This window comes from Taudactylus pleione, unplaced genomic scaffold, assembly GCF_031769625.1.
Source record: "Taudactylus pleione unplaced genomic scaffold, aTauple2 ptg000366l, whole genome shotgun sequence".
Taxonomy (NCBI): domain Eukaryota; kingdom Metazoa; phylum Chordata; class Amphibia; order Anura; family Myobatrachidae; genus Taudactylus; species Taudactylus pleione.
Window position 1 is genome coordinate 673,443 of NW_028284767.1, and position 20,203 is coordinate 693,645.

The 20,203-nt window shown below is 42.3% G+C and overlaps 1 protein-coding gene across 1 annotated transcript in view; it reads left to right on the forward strand.

Annotated features, from left to right (window-relative positions):
• The first annotated feature begins 240 nt into the window (after positions 1 to 240).
• The window catches only part of LOC148508412 (sulfotransferase 2B1-like), a 127,313-nt gene continuing 107,350 nt past the window's right edge, over positions 241 to 20,203 (forward strand). The window contains exon 1 of the mRNA XM_088444464.1: positions 241 to 315. The gene's annotated coding sequence lies outside the window, so the exon portion shown is untranslated. The remainder of the gene's footprint in view (positions 316 to 20,203) is intronic.

Consider the following 20,203-nt stretch of genomic DNA (forward strand, 5'->3'; position numbering starts at 1 on the left):
ACACTTGCCGTTTAGAGGAAATGGCAAGTGCCGAGAAACGTGTCAAGTCTGCCCCACCTGCTTCCTGCTGCACAGCTGAGACCTCTGAGACTGCTCACTGCAACACATGGTCTAATCACCAGCTCAAGCTACAGAGACCACGAGCAGAGTTCTCTGAGAGAAAATCTGGAATACGGCATATCGCTGCCCACTGCCAGTCCTGATACAGAGCCAGTCCGTCTGATTAATCAGAAGTTTCAAGGGACTGATGGTCTTGTGCACGAGTGCACTCGTATTGGACCAAGCCCACAAGACTAATGGAACCAGAGTATAAAGGTACCACACAAATCAAAGTGGCAGAGATAGATCTTTTCTTCACAAGATGTAATTTATTTTTTAACACACGTTGTCATTAATCTCTCCGTGCTGTCTCCCATACCACCGGTATCATTCAGACTGTGGTTAGAAGCTTGAAATAATTCTCTTACAATAACATTTAAAAAAGAAGATCCTAATAACGTTATTAATTTTATTGACTTTTTTTTACCTGAGAGGTCTCTGTGCATAAGGATTGGAACCTGTTTAAATCCTCCTATCACTGGCCAGTGCATATTTAAAAACCTATCCCGTACCCTGAAGTTCAGGAATAAAGTTTAATACGGGAGAGGCTTATTTTTTCTATTGTTTCAAACTAATAACACTGTTAACATGAACTGGCAGCAGTGTCTGGCATTTATAATATGATTTAGCAACATCATCACGGATCTGACACTGAGGATAAACAGGGTTGAATTTTTTCTGTGACCTATACTTAAATGTACATGGTTTTATTGATTTGTAATTATGTATTATTTTAGTCTTCATTTATGCTATTACCTATTTTAATTTGTCTGTGTCTTTTCATTTTATTAATTTTTATTTATTAGCACTTGATTAATCCCTACTTTTTAGTTATTGATTTGATTAATTTACTTAAATGTTCCTTTTTTTCGGTTCATTATTCATAATAAATTGATCTTTTTACAGAAAAACATTTTTTAGTGACTCATTTAGGACCTATAACATGATTTAATAACCACCATATGTCGCTTAGAGATAGCGCTCCTTAATTGTGTTACTTCTTTTTCTGTTTCTATAAGAGGGTCAGCTCCTCTATTGGCAGCAGCAATCTCTAAGGCTCCCATAAAGTTACTTTTCAGCTACTTTCAATAACCGATAAATCTACTATCATTGCTCTTTCAGTAGTATAGCACCCCTTTTTGTGCTTTTTCTTTTGTGGTATCAATGTTTTCATTTTTAAAATCATGACTGTTTCCCAGCCTTCACGAAGTGACAGCAGATTTCAAGAGAGCCAGTATAACTCTGCTTGTGACTAAATAAACTTGTCTGTATTGCATAACTCCAAACTTTTGTGCACGAAGAATAGGGACACATTGTGTGCCTATGGCGCTCCCGCCCGAAAAAGGGATGGGGCTTTGTTCAAAGAGACGGGGACTCATAAAAACGGGGCCGAGCCTCACGACAACCCCCGTTGATGTCACTATAGGGGGCGTGCCCAGCTCTCCGAGATGCTGGGCAGCCCCCAGGCACTCCCTACACTGGTGAACAGATGACGTGTGATTTTTTTTTACTACTAATGGGGCGCAGAGTTATTATTAGGTTTTATAACACTTGGTGGGTCTATTGCCTATAGGGGGTGAGAAGTTATTTTATAATGGGGGCCTATGGACAAGGAGGGATTGGGGTTTGTAAAACACCCCCTAGATATATATATATTTATTTAATATGATGGGTGGAAGTGATATGACGCCGGGCTCTGAACAAGAACGGAAGTGAGCAGGTCCCACAGGCGGAGCTGGGACTCCACCTAATTCCACACACAGGAAACAGAGATGACGCGATACCCATGAAATAGGCAGAAGTGACGTGACGCCAGGCCGCGTGAAGGGCTGAAGTGAGGTTAATACAGGCCCTACTTGTACCTTAAACTCAGGACTAGGTGGACAATATTATATATCTAAAATAACACAATGACCATATGTATAGGTAGCCAACTAAATTAGAGACCAATATGTTATTATCTTGAGAGTTTGTTTAGATTTAAAAACACATAGCAAACAGGAAGTGATGTCATAGTTGTCTACAATTAGTGTTTGTTTGTCCCCAGTAAGGGGGTAAAAATACCAGAAAAGATCCAATACAAGGACGAAACGCGTTGTATGCTCCTGCTTTTTACCTTCTCTCTTGAACTTACCAGTTTTATGATCAGATAAGCTAATTTCATTCTTATTTACTTGTATCTTTTAAATAATTTTTACTCCTGTACTTGCACATTCTTTTATCTCCTTTATATGGTGATAGTTTGTTTATTGTTTTAAAATTAAATTTGTTTTATATATTTTATATACTAAACACCTTTTGCATATATTTATTCTTCCACTGTCCTTATATTGTGCATTTTCTCCCTAAACTGGTTCTTCAGTACCTCACCCTACTGTTTGTGTTACTCTACATCTATGCAGTTTCATCCCAAGGAGTCTATGGGCCTGATTCAACAAGGATTGCAATTGCTAAGCTGCACGCAGGCAACTTTGCAATTGCGATCCTTGCAGATATAGTAATGCACAGGAGGCATCATGCTTCCTGCTGCATTACCTATACGAGCTGTGTTATCCAACACAGCATTGGATACTTTGCGGGAACATCAGCTGGCTAAGGTAACCCATGGGATCACGCAAGCCGGCCACCACAGATGAGAGGAAGGGGCCATGAAATCTCCATCAGCCGATGCAGATCCTGCTCTCTTCCCTCCCCCCAATGGCAGCGACACCCCTATATTTCAGGAAACGGAGGCCATCACTGCCCCCACCCCTCCCACAAAATAAACATTATTAAAAATATATATATACTGGGATAAATTGGGGTAAATTAATTTATTCCTAATGTAATGGGTCCAATGATGGATTGGTTGGAAATAAAACAGGGATAAGCGGGTGACTTGTATTGTAAATTCACATTGATTCTTATATAAGATTCCCTTATCCCAGCCTGTTTTGAGGAGGATTTTTAGTTACTGCAGGCGGGGTCTTTTGTGAGTTTTTGATATGTGTTGGTATCACTTAAGATATTGTTGGCTTCTTTTATATATTCTAGATCATTTATAAAGAAAACCGTAACCATAATTACACTTTTTGGTGCTCTGGGCCAGAAAAAGAATTGGCACCCCCTCCCTTATTTTTCAAATAGGGACATAAGACGCACTCCTGAAAAAGGTGCGTGGCCTTATGGGGAATGGGCATGAGAAATCTGATTTGTCCAGTACAATGATGAAGGGGTACAGTCCCCTTTGTACCACTGTTAGTCCAGGTGTCACTGCCAAATACAGCATGAATCCACTGGCTGCAGTGATGATACACAATAATTAATCAGTATAACTCACCAGCTCTAGATGTAGTAGAGCACTGGTAAAGCTGCACCTGCAGCAGGATTTGTCCATCAGAACAGCTGTGCACCATCCTGGAGCTGGCAATGCAGCCCACCCACTGAAGGTATGGAAGGAGTGCTGTTTATAGTGTATATGTGTGATACCAAGGACTTGGTGGCCTTTCCTTCCGACACAAATTATTTTATTTTCCAGTTGAATAGTAAGAGGTCTACTTTAACTCAGAAACAGTCACAAATGAGAACTCAACTTTATTGACACTTCTATTTTGCAGGATATTTAAAGTTGTTTTGAAAGTCTCACAAAACACTTTCAGTTACAATAGCATAAAATTGCAAGGAACATCACCTTAGGTACTTAACTGTAAATGTTACACTTTAACAATGTTTATTGATTACCAGGTTCAAACATATATAAATTAAATCACATATACTGGCTAACACGGGTCCCCATAAAGATATACTGTATAACTCAGTTCAGCTGAATTGGCCACGGTGGTGCACGTTATAAAGAGAGCTTTTCGGGGTTAAATATCTGAATTATCAATACAGAGTCATCAAAGTTTAAGAACTGGATAACTTTCACTCTTGCAGTAGTTAATGTTTTGTTCTTCTGAAAAGAAAGAGTTGCAGCTCTCTGCCACACAAGTCTTTTATATCCCATAAGATGCTGAGGCTATGCTGATCTTTATTGTGCTACAGTGTACTGGCAGACTGAGGAGAGCTGCTACCAATGTCTAGCAGGCTGACTGAGCCTATACTGGGGGTGTGTCTACTCCTCGTCATTAGCAATTTTTTACTTCACAGTCCATGCTGGTAGTAAGATGGCCGGCTGCCTTATAATACAGTTTTAAAGAGATCACTCCTGTATGCTGGTATTCTAGTCCTCAAATCCTGCAATAAGATGTCTGTAGTACAGTCTGTTGCTAATCGCTGGGGCTCTCACAGTTTAGTGATGCAGGAAGGTGTAGTCAGTTAACTTGGGCTTACTAACCTCCATCTAGGCGTTTTCTTTACCCCCTGAGCTGGCAGGATCTGCCCAATGATCTGATGTTCCTCCCTCTGGTAGCCGATTATGTAGGAAGTGCCCCTGCATTACTGTATATTGTTCACCAGAAGCTGTACTGATGAAGGGAGCGCCTCCCTGCCTGCCTCCACTGGGAGGGAAGAAGCTGCTTACTTGGCCGGAAGATGTCACTGGGACAAGCTTCACCCAGGAGCTGCTGCTACTAATCGCCACTGCTGTCCAAGAGCCGCTCTGGTCACCAGTAACACCTCTCTGCCTCAGCAACGTGTGCTGCGTCTCCCCACTTTCCTCACGCCTCAGTCAGCACTACAGTCAGGGAGTCTGTGGCAGTTTAACTGTCCTCTCTGCTGCACATGCCGGCTCCTGCACACCTGACCCATGCGCAGAATGCCAGGCATCCAGCAATTTCTGGCACTGCAAACCGCATCCTATAAGGAGTCTTTAGGTGCTGGCCACTGAAGTGGGGTGGCAATACATTATCCATTACCCCCAAATAGTTAGCATTAGTGCAGAGTCCAATATTTCACCTTAAATGCAAACAGCCCCCTTTCATACAATAAATGAATGCTTATTATATAATATGGGCAGCCTAAGTCTACCCAACAGAACAGTGGGGTACCACATATGCAGTGAATATCAGCAGCGTGGAGATCCGTGTATGTACCCTGCGCTGGCAGCTGAACTGACCAACAAAGGTACTCGAGGTGTGCTGGTGACATGTGGGTCAGGAATCAGTGGCTGTGTTCAGGGCTGTCATCAGAACTTGTGGGACCCACTCTACATGTAACAGACACCGTCTGTTACATGTGCAGTGGATCCTTACATTTTCTGCCATGTGGTGCTCCGTGCCATGGCACATGTCCTCCTCCCTTGTGCACCAGTTTTACTACTAGTTGTTTCATACCTTTTTGGTCACTTTGGGCTCTTTTTTTCCAAATTTCTCAGGTTTATTTTGCTGTAATACTTGCTTGTGTATAACTGCTCCACATCTCTCATCGCTGTCTAAATGTTGGTATGAAGTTGACTTTAAGGTTACTTGCAGGAAACTTAGATGGTGGGTTAAGTGCTGTATGTGTATATTGTAGAGATGAGCAGTTTGGTTTTGCCTAAAACTGAACAAACCCAAACTTTGGGGATCTGAGTCAAAGCAAGTCCTGGTTCGGGTTACTTTGGGGTTCTGAGCGGGACCGAGTCCTGACTGAGTCTCTCTGTATTTTATGGTGGTCACTGGGATTCTTTGTATATTGTATTACAGTCAGAAATATGATCTTTATATTGTATGGCATTTATTAGGAAGCACTCTGTATTATATGGCAGTTACTGGGAAGCTCTGTGTTATATGTTGGTGACTTGGATGCCCTTTTTTTATATGTGGGTTATCACTTGGATCTTCTCTGTATTGAGTTATGCCAATTAGGATGCTCTCTGTATTCAATGGCAATCACTAGAGTGCTCTCTATAAGCTGCTGTATGGTGATCACTAGAATGCTTTCAGTATATTATGGCAATCACTAGAATGCTGTCTAGTACATTGTTTATTTGTCATTAGAATACCATCTACTGTATACTGTATGGTTGTGGCAGTGAGCCTGTTGGTAATGTTTATGGTTACTGGAATGCTATTTGTATAGATTGGTGGTTAATAGATGCTCTCTGTATTGTATGGTAGCCACTGGGATGCTTTCTGTATGGTATGTCAGTAGAATGCTGTTTTAAGTTCATAACAGTGAAGTCTATGATTTATTTTTCTTTACAAGCTAGGGAAAATATATTTTATAACATGCCAATGTTTGTGTTAGACTTCATGATTGAGGGCCACTTTAAGTTCCTATTCTGTTCTTGCCCACAAAGCACTAGTGAATCTCCATCCACATGTCGAGTTAAAATCTTTCAATGCAGAGGCACTAATTCTAGTACATGCTTTCATGTTCACTTTGATGATGTTTGGCATACAGTATCTGTACTAGGTTTGAATATGAGATTTATATTGTCTAGTTATCAGCCTGATATCATTACACAAATTAAGAATACTATGTACTAGAGATGAGTGGGTCCGGTTCTCTGAGAACTGGACCCACCTGAACATAGGGGATCCGAGTAGGATCCGAGTCCGGCTCGAGTTTTCCCGCCTGACTCGGAATCCAAAACATGACAAAACATCATGCTCTTGCTGTTGGATTCTTGAGGGTTTTGGATTGCATATGTCCCTTCCCACGTTGATCAACGCCATTTGCTTGCTGAGTCCTGGGCTGTACGGTGCTGTGCTTCGTTGTGGGAGGGCTGTGTTGTCAAATTGAGGGGTGTGCTGTGCTCTGTCCAGGGGGCTGTGTTGCTCATTCAGGGGTGTGCTGTGCTGTCCATAAAGGGGTGTGCTGTTTAGGGTTGTGCTGTCCATCCAGGGGTGTGCTGTCTGTCCACAGGCTGTAAAAAAACCTTTAAAAATAAATAAAAATATATAACAAATTAATATAATTTTTTTTGTGCTGTACCTTACACTGTGATGCTATATGCCGTAACCCCCCTTCAGTGTATCAAGAGCATCTGCGATGCTGCTGGCCATATGGTGAGTGATGCTTTAGGTTCATCATACTGCAGTGTAAAATGCATAAAGTATTGTGATGCTGTCTGTTAGTAATGCCACACTGTAATATTCATAATAATATTGTGAAACTGTAAGTCATTGATACCACAGTGTAATATTTAAAGGAGAGCAGAAACCACATACTAGTGCTGGAGCTGCTGCCAGTGCCACCAGTCATGACGATACTGGTCCGTATACATCATCTACTAAACCAATGCCCAAGGGCATACTGGGCTTAAGTCAGGGCATCTAAAATCAAAGAAGCAATCTTTTACAGTGGTAAAGAAGAAAAATCAAAGATAGTTAGCTGCAGAAAGACAACAAATTGGCAATATGCCTTTCACCACACAAAGTGGCAAGGAAAGGCTAAGACCTTGGCCTTTATTTCTGACTTGTGGTTCTGCCTCTTATGACAATGTAAGCCCTTCTCCCTGTTGACATTTTAAAAAAAATTTAATTGGTAAGGCACAAGAACCAACTGTGTCCTCATGTCACAAATCTCTGAGGAGAGTCTAAGTGTGTCGGCAGGTGCAGTGTGTGAGCTTGGCCTTTCCAAAACTGTACTCAAAGGGGAGCCTTCTTTCACCACTTGTGCATCCTCTGCAAATGTGGGGATGAGCAGCACAAGTAAACATGATGACATAGATATCAAGGATGCTTTTGTGGAAGTGCACCAGGATGAGTAGAATATTTGTGTAGCTGACACTAATAAGGATGTTGATAATGATGATGATGCTGGTGATGAGGATGTTGTGGATGAGGATGTTGTGTTTGTAAATCAGGCCCCAGTGGAAACCGTTGTTGCCCATGATCAGGAAAACCCCATTGTCATGCCTGTGCATAAGACAAAAAAATCCACTTCTTATGTTTGGAATCATTTCTAACCAAATCTGGACAACAATTGTCAAGCCATCTCTACCTATTGTCATGCCAGTAAGTAGAGGTAGGGGCCTTAACCATGTAAGTGTTTGCAAAATTAAGAAACATTGGCTAAAAAAGTATTAACAAACAGTCCAGTGTTAGCTAGCTCCCTTCTCTATGCAAGATCCAAGCACCTGCCATCTTCACCACCAACACCTTCATCAACAATATCCTCAATCATGATCAGAAGTAGTCCTGCATCTAATTTGATGAGACTAACTCAGGTCCTGATTCAGAGGTGCTCGCTATTTGCGAGTGCTCGCTCTGAATCAGGGCAGATTTAAAAAAAAATAAATCTGCCTCCAGGCCGCTCGCATAGCTGTGGGTGACCACCCACAGCTTGTGCAGGCAGCCTGGTGATGGTCGCATTTATCGTGACCATCGGGCTTGCGATGAGACCCTTGTGGTAGGGTCTTGTCCACTGCAAGCCCCGGTGAACTTCCTGCTCTAATAGATTAGGAAGTTCACTACTGACATCATGTGTGATGTCAGTAGGGCTGCCCCAAATGGCAGGTGTTCCTTCGGGAATGCCTCCATTTGTGCAGTCACCCCCCGACCCACCTACAAAATGGTGCTAGCTGTCAATCAACATAGACAGCCACCCCGTTTTGCTGTGAGCCCCGAGCGAGTGAAGTTCTCACTCGCTCCGGGGCTCGCACACGCACACAAGCGTCAGCTGCTTATATTAACTCAGCGGCACAGGCTGCACTACAGCATCAGCTGCTTGAGTCAACCCAGCAGCACAGGCCACACTACAGCATCAGCTGCTTGTGCCAACTCGGAGGCACAGACCGCACTACAGCGTCAGCTGCTTGTGTCAACCCAACAGCACAGGTCGCACTACAGCGTCTTCAGTGCACTATCCTGCGCACCAACACCAGTGACTTCATTACAGCACTACCCTGCTGCTGCCACATCTAGCCAAGTTGATCCAGCCCTCAAGGCTGCTGCATGGCCCAAAGGCCGCTTTATGTTCTACAGCCAACTAGCCACAGCTAGCCAAGTCATACCAGCCCTCAAGGCTGCTGTATGGTCCAAAGGCTGCTTCATATTCTAAGGCCCACTGGCCACAGCTAGCCAAGTCATACCCACCCTCAAGGCTGCTGCACGGCCCAAAGGCTGCTTCATAATTTATGGCCCACAGGCCCACCTTGCCAAGTTATATCTAGCTCTCAAAGCAAGATTACATGACTGTAACAGCCAAATGGGTGGGTGTATTGCCTTCAGCAATGCCAACAGCAGTAGCAGCAGCATCGAAGAAAAAACAGCTAAACCCTTCAATGCAGTCACCTGTGAAGTGGGTTCAGACACTTCGAGCTTAAGTCAGGTAATTCCCCTAATTAGAGTGTGAAAAAGCAGCTTGAGAAACTGAACGAGGAGCTGAAACAAAGCTATTCCGCTGAGTATGTTGGACTTGTAGGTCAAGTCCTTTATTCACTTCACCAGGATCCAAGGGTTGTCAGGATCTTACAATCGTCATGACTTTCTTCTCAGCGCACAGAGATCTGAAGAGATGCAAAGAGCTGTTGGTAAGGAAATGGTCAGCTCAAGTGGCATGTTATGCCGCTTTGACTCCTTTTTCAATTTCTCCAGCAAGTGGGACTGCCTGGAAAAAAACAAAATTTTCACAAAAAAAGACCAACTGGTAATGCAGATGAGTCAACACAACCAAGTTTTGACATCTGGTCGGGGCTAAAAGAATTGCCTACAATATATTAGACCTCTACCTTGACTCCATCTGATATGGTCACCATTCAAATAATGGTTGAGGACTATTTTAATGATAGAATCTAAAATGGCATTTCAGACAGTCCATTTCACTACTGGCAGGAAAAAAAGGTAATTTGGAGGTCCTTGCACAAACTGGCTTTACTTTACTTGAGCTGCCCACCCTCTAGTGTGTACTCAGAAAGAGTTTTCAGCACAGCCAGGAACTTTGTTAGTGATCGGTGTAGGAGGCTACTTCCTCAAAATGTGGAAAAGATGATGTCCATCAAAATGAACTACAAATACACCCAAAAATTACAGAGGCACCTGTAATGGTGGATTCCAGCGGGGACAAATTAATATTGTGTGAAGATAATATACATACTGATGAGGGTGAGGAATAGGATGATTATGGTGAAAACATCTTGCTTCTTTAAAGCCAGTTTGAGCATGCGATGTCAGCTGCCCATTGGTAGCTTGTTTTGTGGGGCCCAAACAGACCAATTGCTTAATGATTGAGGATATATTTGATGAAGTTGTTTGTGGTGAAGACGACAGGTGCTTGGATTTAGTAGAGAGAAGGGAGCTAGCTGATGCTGGACTGCTTGTTTGTACTTTAGCCAAAGTTTCTGAATTTTGAAAAAACTTTATTGATGGACGTGCTGCAGATGATGTAGCAGGGAAGAGGTTCCAAAAAGGTTAAGGTTCTTACCTCTACTTACTCTGGCTTTACAAAGGGTACAGATGGCTTGAAAAATGTTGTCCGGATTTAGGTAGATATAACTCCACACATAAGAAGTGGATTTTTTTGTCTTGTACCCAGGCTTGACAATGGGCTTTTCCTTATTATGGGCAACAACTGTTTCTTCCACTGGTGCCTGATTTACACAAACAACATCATCATGAACAACATCCTTATTAGCATCAGCTACATAAATATACTGCTCTTACTGGTGCACTTTCACAGTAGCATCCTCGACTTCTATGTCAGCATGTTCACTTGTGCTTACATCATTATAAGAGGCAGAACCATCAGTCATAAATAAAGGCCATGGCCTGAACCTTTCCTTGCCACTTCGTGTCGTGAAAGGCATATTGCCCATTTTATGTTTTTCTGAAGCTAACTTCCCCTTTGATGTTTTTTTCTTTACCACTGTAAAAGATTGCTTCTTTGATTTTTGATGGCCTGACTTAAGCCCTTTATGCATTTGGGCATTGGCTTTAGTAGGTGACATAGACCAGAGCCGTAGCTAGACTTTTTGGTGCCCTGTGCCAGAAAGAGCATTGGCGAACCCCCTCATTTTTTAAAGGAACATAATGCACCCAAAAAGGGGAATGGCCTCATGGGGAAGGGTCAGGGAAGAGATAGGGGTGGCCAGGAGATGCTGGGGATGAAATAAGAGGAAACTACAAGTGAGAATGATAATAAATAGAAATTTGAGAGGCCCACACAGCACCCCCTGACCTGTGGTGCCCTGTGCGATGGCACCATCCGCACTACCCTAGCTACGGCCCTGACATAGACAGACTAGTATCATCATGACTGAAGGGACTGGCAGCAGCTCCAGCACTAATATGTGGTTTCTACACTCCTCTCAACTGTTTATTCTCCATATCAACAAACAAGAATGAAGTGGAGTAAAGCACACATGTCAATTTGTACCCATTTAAATATTACACTGTGGTATCAGTGACCTACAGTTTCACAATATTGTTATGAATATTACACTGTGGTATTACTGACAGACTACGTCACAATACTTTATGAATTTTACACAGCAGTATGATGAACCTAGAGCATCACTCACCATATGGCCAGCAGCATCACAGATCAATGACCTACAGTGTCACAATATTTTTTATGAATACACTGCACTACCACTTACAGTTTCACAATAAGTGTTGAATATTACACTGTTTTTACACTTACAGTGTCACAATATTTTTTATGAATATACTGCGTTTCCACTTACAGTGTCACAATATTTTTTATGAATACACTGTGCTACCACTTACAGCGACTCACAATATGTGTTGAATATTACAGTGTGTTTCCACTTAGTGTCACAATGCATGTATGAATATTACACTGCATTTCCACTTACAGTGTCACAATAGTTTTTGTGAATACACTGCGCTAAAACATACAGTGACTCCCAATATATGTTGAATATTACACTGCATTTCCAATTAGTGTCACAATATTTTTTAGGAATTCACTGCGTCTCCACTTACAGTCTCACAAATTTTTTATGAATACACTGCGCTACCACTTGCAGTGGCACAATTCGTGTATGAATATTACACTATGTTTCCACTTACAGTGTCACAATATTTTTTATGAATATACTGTGTTTCCACTTACAGTGTCGCAATAGATGTATGAATATTACACTGTGCTACAACTTATAGTGTTATTATGTCACCAAACAATAATAGCATAGCTACTAGCTATAGTAGCACACACAAAAAAAAATCAAAACCAATTTTTTTTATCGTGGAATGATAATTTTATTTAACTTTCATTTTTTTGTGGAAGAGCACCCCTGTATGAGGCAGCAGTCCCTTGATGAACAAGAACACCCCTTTATGGACAACAAAGCACCCCTGTGGAGTGCAGATGGACCACCTGCAGAGTCACAAAGACGTGGATGATAAACTGCGGTCTGGCTGGCAGTGACACTGAACGATAATAGCGTAGATACTATCTACAGTAGCACACACAAAACAAAAATGGAAATAGATCTTTTTTTTTTCTGTGGAATGATAAATTTATTTAACTTTTATTTTTTAACACAGAGGAAGAGCACCCCTGGATTGACAGAGCACTCCTAGACGACACAGTACCCCTTTATGTACTGCAGCCCTAGCCCCTTGATGGACAGGACAACACAGCAGCAGCCCTTTATGTACTGTAGCCTCCCTTTATGTACTGCAGCACCAGCCCCTTTATGGACAACACAGCAGCCCCCCTTTATGTACTGCAGCCCCCCTTTATGTACTGCAGCCCCAGCCCGACAACACTGCACCCTTGAACAACAGCACAGACCCCAGCCCGACAACACCACACCCATGAACAATAGCAGCACAGATCCCTAGCCTGACAACACTGCATTCTTGAACAACAGCAGCACAGACCCCCAGCCTGACAACACTGCATTCTTGAACAACAGCAGCACAGACCCCAAGCCCGACAACACTGCACACATGAACAACAGCAGCACCTACAGAGCATGTCTGTTTTGCACACTCTCCACAGCCAGAGTGAAAATGGCGCTGATCACCGGGACCTTGGAATCCAAAATCCGAGATAATCCGACAGCAAGAGGATGATGTTTTGCCTTGTTTTCGGATCCAAGTCAGGCGGGAGAACCCGAGCCGGTCTCTGATGCAAGCTCAGATTGTGAAATACGGGTGGGTCCAGGTCTCTGAGAACCAGACCTGCTAAAAAAAAAATATATATATATATATATATATATATAAATCAGAAAACCCAGCACTCACCATGTTTAAACACTCACAATGATGTATAAATAAGTAAATAAATAATGGGGATTTGGTTCATGGATTGATCAATGCATTTAAGCCCGCAGCCCACATCACGGGACCCCACTTTCTGCAGGTCCTACACTATCCGTCACACTGATGGAAACCTATTAGCTGCTATCACATAGTTTAGACTGAAAAAATGTTACCTGGTTTAAAGCTCACCTGCCAGCTAATGGCTTTTAAAGGTAAGACAGTCACCTGACATAGCTTCTATCACACTACCAAAAAGGCAGCTGACACAGGTTAATATAAACGAGTTTGCACATGGGGTGCATGAGAAAGCTATGATCACAAAAGGGGGTCAATGCAGCATAGGGGGATTGCTATTGGAGGGTTACTACTGGGGGCACTGCATGGGGGGGCGCCAATCCATTACATTGCCAGGGGCGCTTGGATCCCAAGATACACCCCTGCCTTTATAGAATCCAAAATCCAAGAGAATCCGACAGCAAGAGGATGATGTTTTGCCTCGTTTTCGGATCCGTCAGGTGGGAGAACCCGAGCCGGTCTCTGATGCAAGCTCAGATTGCGAAATACGGGTGGGTCCAGGTCTCTGAGAACCAGACCTGCTAAAAAAAATACTTATATATATATATATAGAGAGAGAGAGATCAGGTGAACAATGGTGGCACTCTCCGGACTTTCAGTGAAATGAAAAAATAGAGCCTAAGCCAATAGGTTAGCCGACGTTTCAATCTCTTTTATTAGAGATTTTCCTCAGGGTCAACCAAGTACAAAATGCAGAACATATAAATAGACAAAACACTCTCCCTCATGCAGCAGCAGCGGCCAACGCCGGGAATGATGACGTCATCACGCGGCGTCACACAGACGGAGCGTTCAGCGTGTACAGTCACCGTGTGGCCTTTGGTTACCATAGTGACTAAACCCAACACCTTAGGACAATGTTAAACATACTAGCATCACTTTAACAGACAACATCACTCTACTTATACTGGAAAGTTTAAGCATACAAATGCATACTCAATGCATGAAAACTACCTAGAGCTATCATAAACAGATATAATGGCTGGAAAATTTTTTTTATCATACTGAATACCTATATTCATATCAGCAAAAAATTGTTATCGCTAATCATCAACTAATAAACTATATAAAGCACATTTTCAATATGCCATGAGAAAGATCTGTGGAAATCTACAAATACACATAAAAACTACCACTGCGAAGTTCACTAACAAATTACACTTACAAAGGTAATAGGTAACACATATGATATATCCTATCAATAATCCTTGTAAACTAAGAAAACCCCATAGACTCAATCAATAAATTAGCATAGGCACAGGCTTATTAAGCAAAAAGATATATACATAAAGATGCTCCCAAATTTAAAGAAAACAAGAGAGATGTACATTCTCATTAAGCCCAAAAGGGGCCACACTGTTCATCATGTGGATCCATCGAGCTTCTAATTGGAGGAGAGATTTTTCTCTGTCCCCTCCCCTGGGAGATAGTGGGACCTGGTCCACAATTTTGTAGGACAAGGTAGCCAAGGAATGATGATTTTCTTTAAAGTGACGTGCTACTGGTTGGTCCGAATCCCGTCCACTTAATGCCAGCCTAATAGCTGACCGATGTTGTGCTACTCTGTCTCGGAACTGACAAATTGTCTTGCCAACATAAGTTAATCCGCATGGGGCACTTTATAACGTAAATTACATAAGTGCTAGGACACGTAAGAACATATTTTATAAATATTTTGCGGCCTAAGTAGGGATGAGAGATATAATGTCCCGTCTCCATATAGCGGCAAGCAACGCATCCAAGGCATCTGTAGCAACCCGGTTTTTTTTTGAATAAAATTCTTTACTACTGGAGTTGAGAAATTGGTGACATCATTCTTCACCAAACGATCTTTGAGGTTCGGGTCTCTACGGTAATCCTGTAATAGTCTCGCCTCATTTAAACATTTTAGACTAGGGTCGCTCATGATAAGGGGCCAATGTTTCTTAATCGTATGGTTAATGTCGTTACTGACTGTATTGAAGGTGTTTACAAAAATCATGTTATTCGACTGTTGACGTTTGAGAGAGCGCCGTAGACATTGTTCTTGTGTCAACCTCATCGCTTTCTGTTTAGATTTATAGAGTTCTTTAAGCATATAACCCCTGTCATGAAACTTATGTAGCATTCGGTCCATCTGTTGTTCCGCATCCAGATCATCACTCGCTATTCGTCTAATACGTATAAATTGAGAAAACGGCAAGCCTTTTTTCAATGCCACAGGGTGGTGGCTTGCAGCATGCAAAAGGGTATTTCTATCAGTTAATTTAGTGAAAAGGCTGGTCTCAATAGATGACCCATTCCAAATGACCTCCACATCTAGAAAGTTGATCCTATTAGGATTGCTGTCGAAGGTAAATTTGATAGTATCATGCATAGTATTAATCAAATTCATTGCTGTCATCAACTCCTCACAGGAGCCACTCCAAATCACAAAAATGTCGTCTATATAACGTACAAATAGTTGTAAATGTTGGGAAAAAGCAGGGTTATCAAAAAATAACAGTTTATCCAATTTCAGCATAAAGATGTTGGCCAATGAAGGGGATACATTAGACCCCATGCTGCAGCCTTGTAACTGAAGAAAATACTTCCCATCGATGTAGAAATAATTTCTACTTAGTGTCAATTCCAAGAGATCTACAAAAAAGGATACATTTGGGCCTGCATAGTTTGCTTTAGAAGACAAATATTCTGACATAGCCATTAAACCCTTCCTGATGTGGAATGTTCGTGTATAGGTTAACTACATCGATGGCGCAAAGAATGGCAGAAGCAGGTATATTTGATAGTTGTTGTAGTCTCATAATAAAGGCAGTTGTATCCTTCAACAGAGTAGGTTCAGTCTGAATCAGAGGTTGAAGAAAGTAATCCAAGTATATTGAAATCGGATTAAATAAAGATTTCCGAGCCGAAATAATCGGTCTTCCCGGGGGGGAGGCAAGGTTTTTGTGCACCTTTGGTAAAGTGTAAAGGAGAGGAACTACCGGGTGATCTTGAGTAAGGGCTTTCAGCGTTTTAATTGAAATTACATTGCAGTTTGCAGCCGACTTGAGGACAGTGTCCACTTCCAGTTTATATATACCTGTGGGATCCTGTGGCAATTGTTTATACACCCTGGTGTCCTCCAACTGTCTGTAAATCTCCTTGCAATAAGTGACAGTGTCTTGTATCACTATTGCCCCGCCCTTGTCCGCAGGACGGATGATAATAGATTTATCCTGACTTAGGCTTTTTAATGTTTCCCTGTGTTTGATAGACATATTCTGATGTTTATATTTAGAAGATTTAACACTGGATAAAACTTCATGATCCACTATTCTTGTAAAACATCGAATGGAAGCATTGGAAGAAGTAGGGTCAAAGGAAGATTTACATCTTAGGGGGCCAGGGGTTTCATAAGGTTCAGCTTGGATGGAATTAGAAAAAAATTCTTTAAGCCTGAGTTGTCTATTAAATCTCCACAAGTCCAACCTTCCAGTCGAAAGGTTTAAATTTATTGGAAGGAACAAACGAAAGTCCTTTATTCAGTAATTCCTTTTCAGCATCAGTTAAATTACGGGAGGATAAATTTATAACTAAATCCTCCTTCTGTAGGGTCTTCTACCTTTGGTTTTGGCCACCACTTCTCGTGAACCGCTTCCTCCACTCCCGCGATTTGCGCGGGTGGTAACCCCTAAAGGGGGTTTATTAGAGGCTGGATGAGACTGTGGTTCTTGTTCACTAAGTGAAGAGTTTACCTTCGACAGCAATCCTAATAGGATCAACTTTCTAGATGTGGAGGTCATTTGGAATGGGTCATCTATTGAGACCAGCCTTTTCACTAAATTAACTGATAGAAATACCCTTTTGCATGCTGCAAGCCACCACCCTGTGGCATTGAAAAAAGGCTTGCCGTTTTCTCAATTTATACGTATTAGACGAATAGCGAGTGATGATCTGGATGCGGAACAACAGATGGACCGAATGCTACATAAGTTTCATGACAGGGGTTATATGCTTAAAGAACTCTATAAATCTAAACAGAAAGCGATGAGGTTGACACAAGAACAATGTCTACGGCGCTCTCTCAAACGTCAACAGTCGAATAACATGATTTTTGTAAACACCTTCAATACAGTCAGTAACGACATTAACCATACGATTAAGAAACATTGGCCCCTTATCACGAGCGACCCTAGTCTAAAATGTTTAAATGAGGCGAGACTATTACAGGGTTACCGTAGAGGCCCGAACCTCAAAGATCGTTTGGTGAAGAATGATGTCACCAATTTCTCAACTCCAGTAGTAAAGAATTTTCTTTAAAAAAAAACGGGTTGCTACAGATGCCTTGGATGCGTTACTTGCCGCTATATGGAGACGGGACATTATATCTCTCATCCCTACTCAGGCCGCAAAATATTTATAAAATATGTTCTTACGTGTACTAGCACTTATGTAATTTAATTTACGTTATAAAGTGCCCCATGCGGATTAACTTATGTTGGCAAGACAATTTGTCAGTTCCGAGACAGAGTAGCACAACATCGGTCAGCTATTAGGCTGGCATTAAGTGGACGGGATTCGGACCAACCAGTAGCACGTCACTTTAAAGAAAATCATCATTCCTTGGCTACCTTGTCCTACAAAATTGTGGACCAGGTCCCACTATCTCCCAGGGGAGGGGACAGAGAAAAATCTCTCCTCCAATTAGAAGCTCGATGGATCCACATGATGAACAGTGTGGCCCCTTTTGGGCTTAATGAGAAAGTACATCTCTCTTGTTTTCTATAAATTTGGGAGCATCTTTATGTATATATCTTTTTGCTTAATAAGCCTGTGCCTATGCTAATTTATTGATTGAGTCTATGGGGTTTTCTTAGTTTACAAGGATTATTGATAGGATATATCATATGTGTTACCTATTACCTTTGTAAGTGTAATCTGTTAGTGAACTTCGCAGTGGTAGTTTTTATGTGTATTTGTAGATTTCCACAGATCTTTCTCATGGCATAGTGAAAATGTGCTTTATATAGTTTATTAGTTGATGATTAGCGATAACTATTTCTTGCTGATATGAATATAGGTATTCAGTATGATAAAAAAAAAATTCCAGCCATTATATCTGTTTATGATAGCTCTAGGTAGTTTTCATGCATTGAGTATGCATTTGTATGCTTAAACTTTCCAGTATAAGTAGAGTGATGTTGTCTGTTAAAGTGATGCTAGTATGTTTAACATTGTCCTAAGGTGTTGGGTTTAGTCACTATGGTAACCAAAGGCCACCCGGTGACTGTACACGCTGAACGCTCAGTCTGTGTGACGCCGCGTGATGACGTCATCACTCCCGGCGTTGGCCGCTGCTGCTGCACGAAGGTAAGTGTTTTGTCTGTTTATATGTTCGGCATTTTATACTTGGTTGACCCTGAGGAAAATCTCTAATAAAAGAGATTGAAACGTCGGCTAACCTATTGGCTTAGGCTCTATTTTTTCATTTCACTGAAAGTCCGGAGAGTGCCACCATTGTTCACCTGATCTCTATCCTGGTGGATTTACAAATCCCCCCGGGGGGCACCAAGGCAGGTTTGTGATTGATATACGGGGAGTGCCGTTTTTTTTGGAACTATATATATATATATATATATATTAGGGGTGAGCGGGTTCGGATTTCTGAAATCCGAACCCCCCCGATCTGAGGCAGATCCGAGTCAGGCTCGACTTTTCCCGCCTGACTCGGATTCTGAAATCGAGGCAAAACATCATCATCCCGCCTTCCGAGTCTCGCGGGTTTTGGATCCTATATAAGGTACCCGCGTCGGCGCCATTTTCTCACTCGGCTGTGGACAGTGAAGAGGGAGGGTGGGAGTTAGGGCTGGCTGGGCTGTGTAGTGTAGTGTAGTGTAGTGCAGAGTAGTGTTGTGCTGTGCTGTGCTGCGCTGCTGTTGTCCATAGGGGCTGTGTCCACTACTTCAAAGTCCATAGGGGCTGGCTGTGTTGTGCTGTGCTGCTGTTGTTAATAGGGGCTGTGTCCACTACTTCAAAGTCCATAGGGGCTGGCAGGACTGTGTTGTGCAGTCAGTTGTCCATAGGGGCTTTGTCCACTCCAAAGTCCTGTGCAGTGTCCCAGTCCTAAAGGGGTGCTGTAGTGTTGTCCAGGGGGCGCTCTGTCCATCAGGGGTGCTCCCCCTAAGTGCTAAAAAAAAAAAAAAAATTTCTCTGTTTGTGAATTGTGTGCGCAGTAGCCGCACGTGCATCAACAAAGTAGTGCCAAGCGTGTGCCTGTGTCATAAGTAAAGGGCAGGCTGGCTTGACCGTTAAAGGGTGCTGTAACCCCCAAAGTACACTCCAGTCCAAACCAAATAAAAAAATATTTTCTGTGTTTGTGAATTGTGTGCGCAGTAGCCGCACGTGCATCAACAAAGTAGTGCCAAGCGTGCGCCTGTGTCATAAGTAAAGGGCCGGCTGGCTTGACCGTTAAAGGGTGCTGTAACCCCCAAAGTACACTCCAGTCCAAACCAAATAAAAAAATATTTTCTGTGTTTGTGAATTGTGTGCGCAGTAGCCGCACGTGCATCAACAAAGTAGTACCAAGCGTGCGTCTGTGTCATAAGTAAAGGGCCGGCTGGCTTGACCGTTAAAGGGTGCTGTAACCCCCAAAGTACACTCCAAACCAAATAACAAAATATTTTCTGTGTTTGTGAATTGTGTGCGCAGTAGCCGCACGTGCATCAACAAAGTAGTGCCAAGCGTGCGCCTGTGTCATAAGTAAAGGGCCGGCTGGCTTGACCGTTAAAGGGTGCTGTAACCCTCAAAGTACACTCCAAACCAAATAAAAAATATTTTCTGTGTTTGTGAATTGTGTGCGCAGTAGCCGCACGTGCATCAACAAAGTAGTGCCAAGCGTGCGCCTGTGTCATAAGTAAAGGGCTGGCTGGCTTGACCATTAAAGGGTGCTGTAACCCCCAAAGTACACTCCAGTCCAAACCAAATAA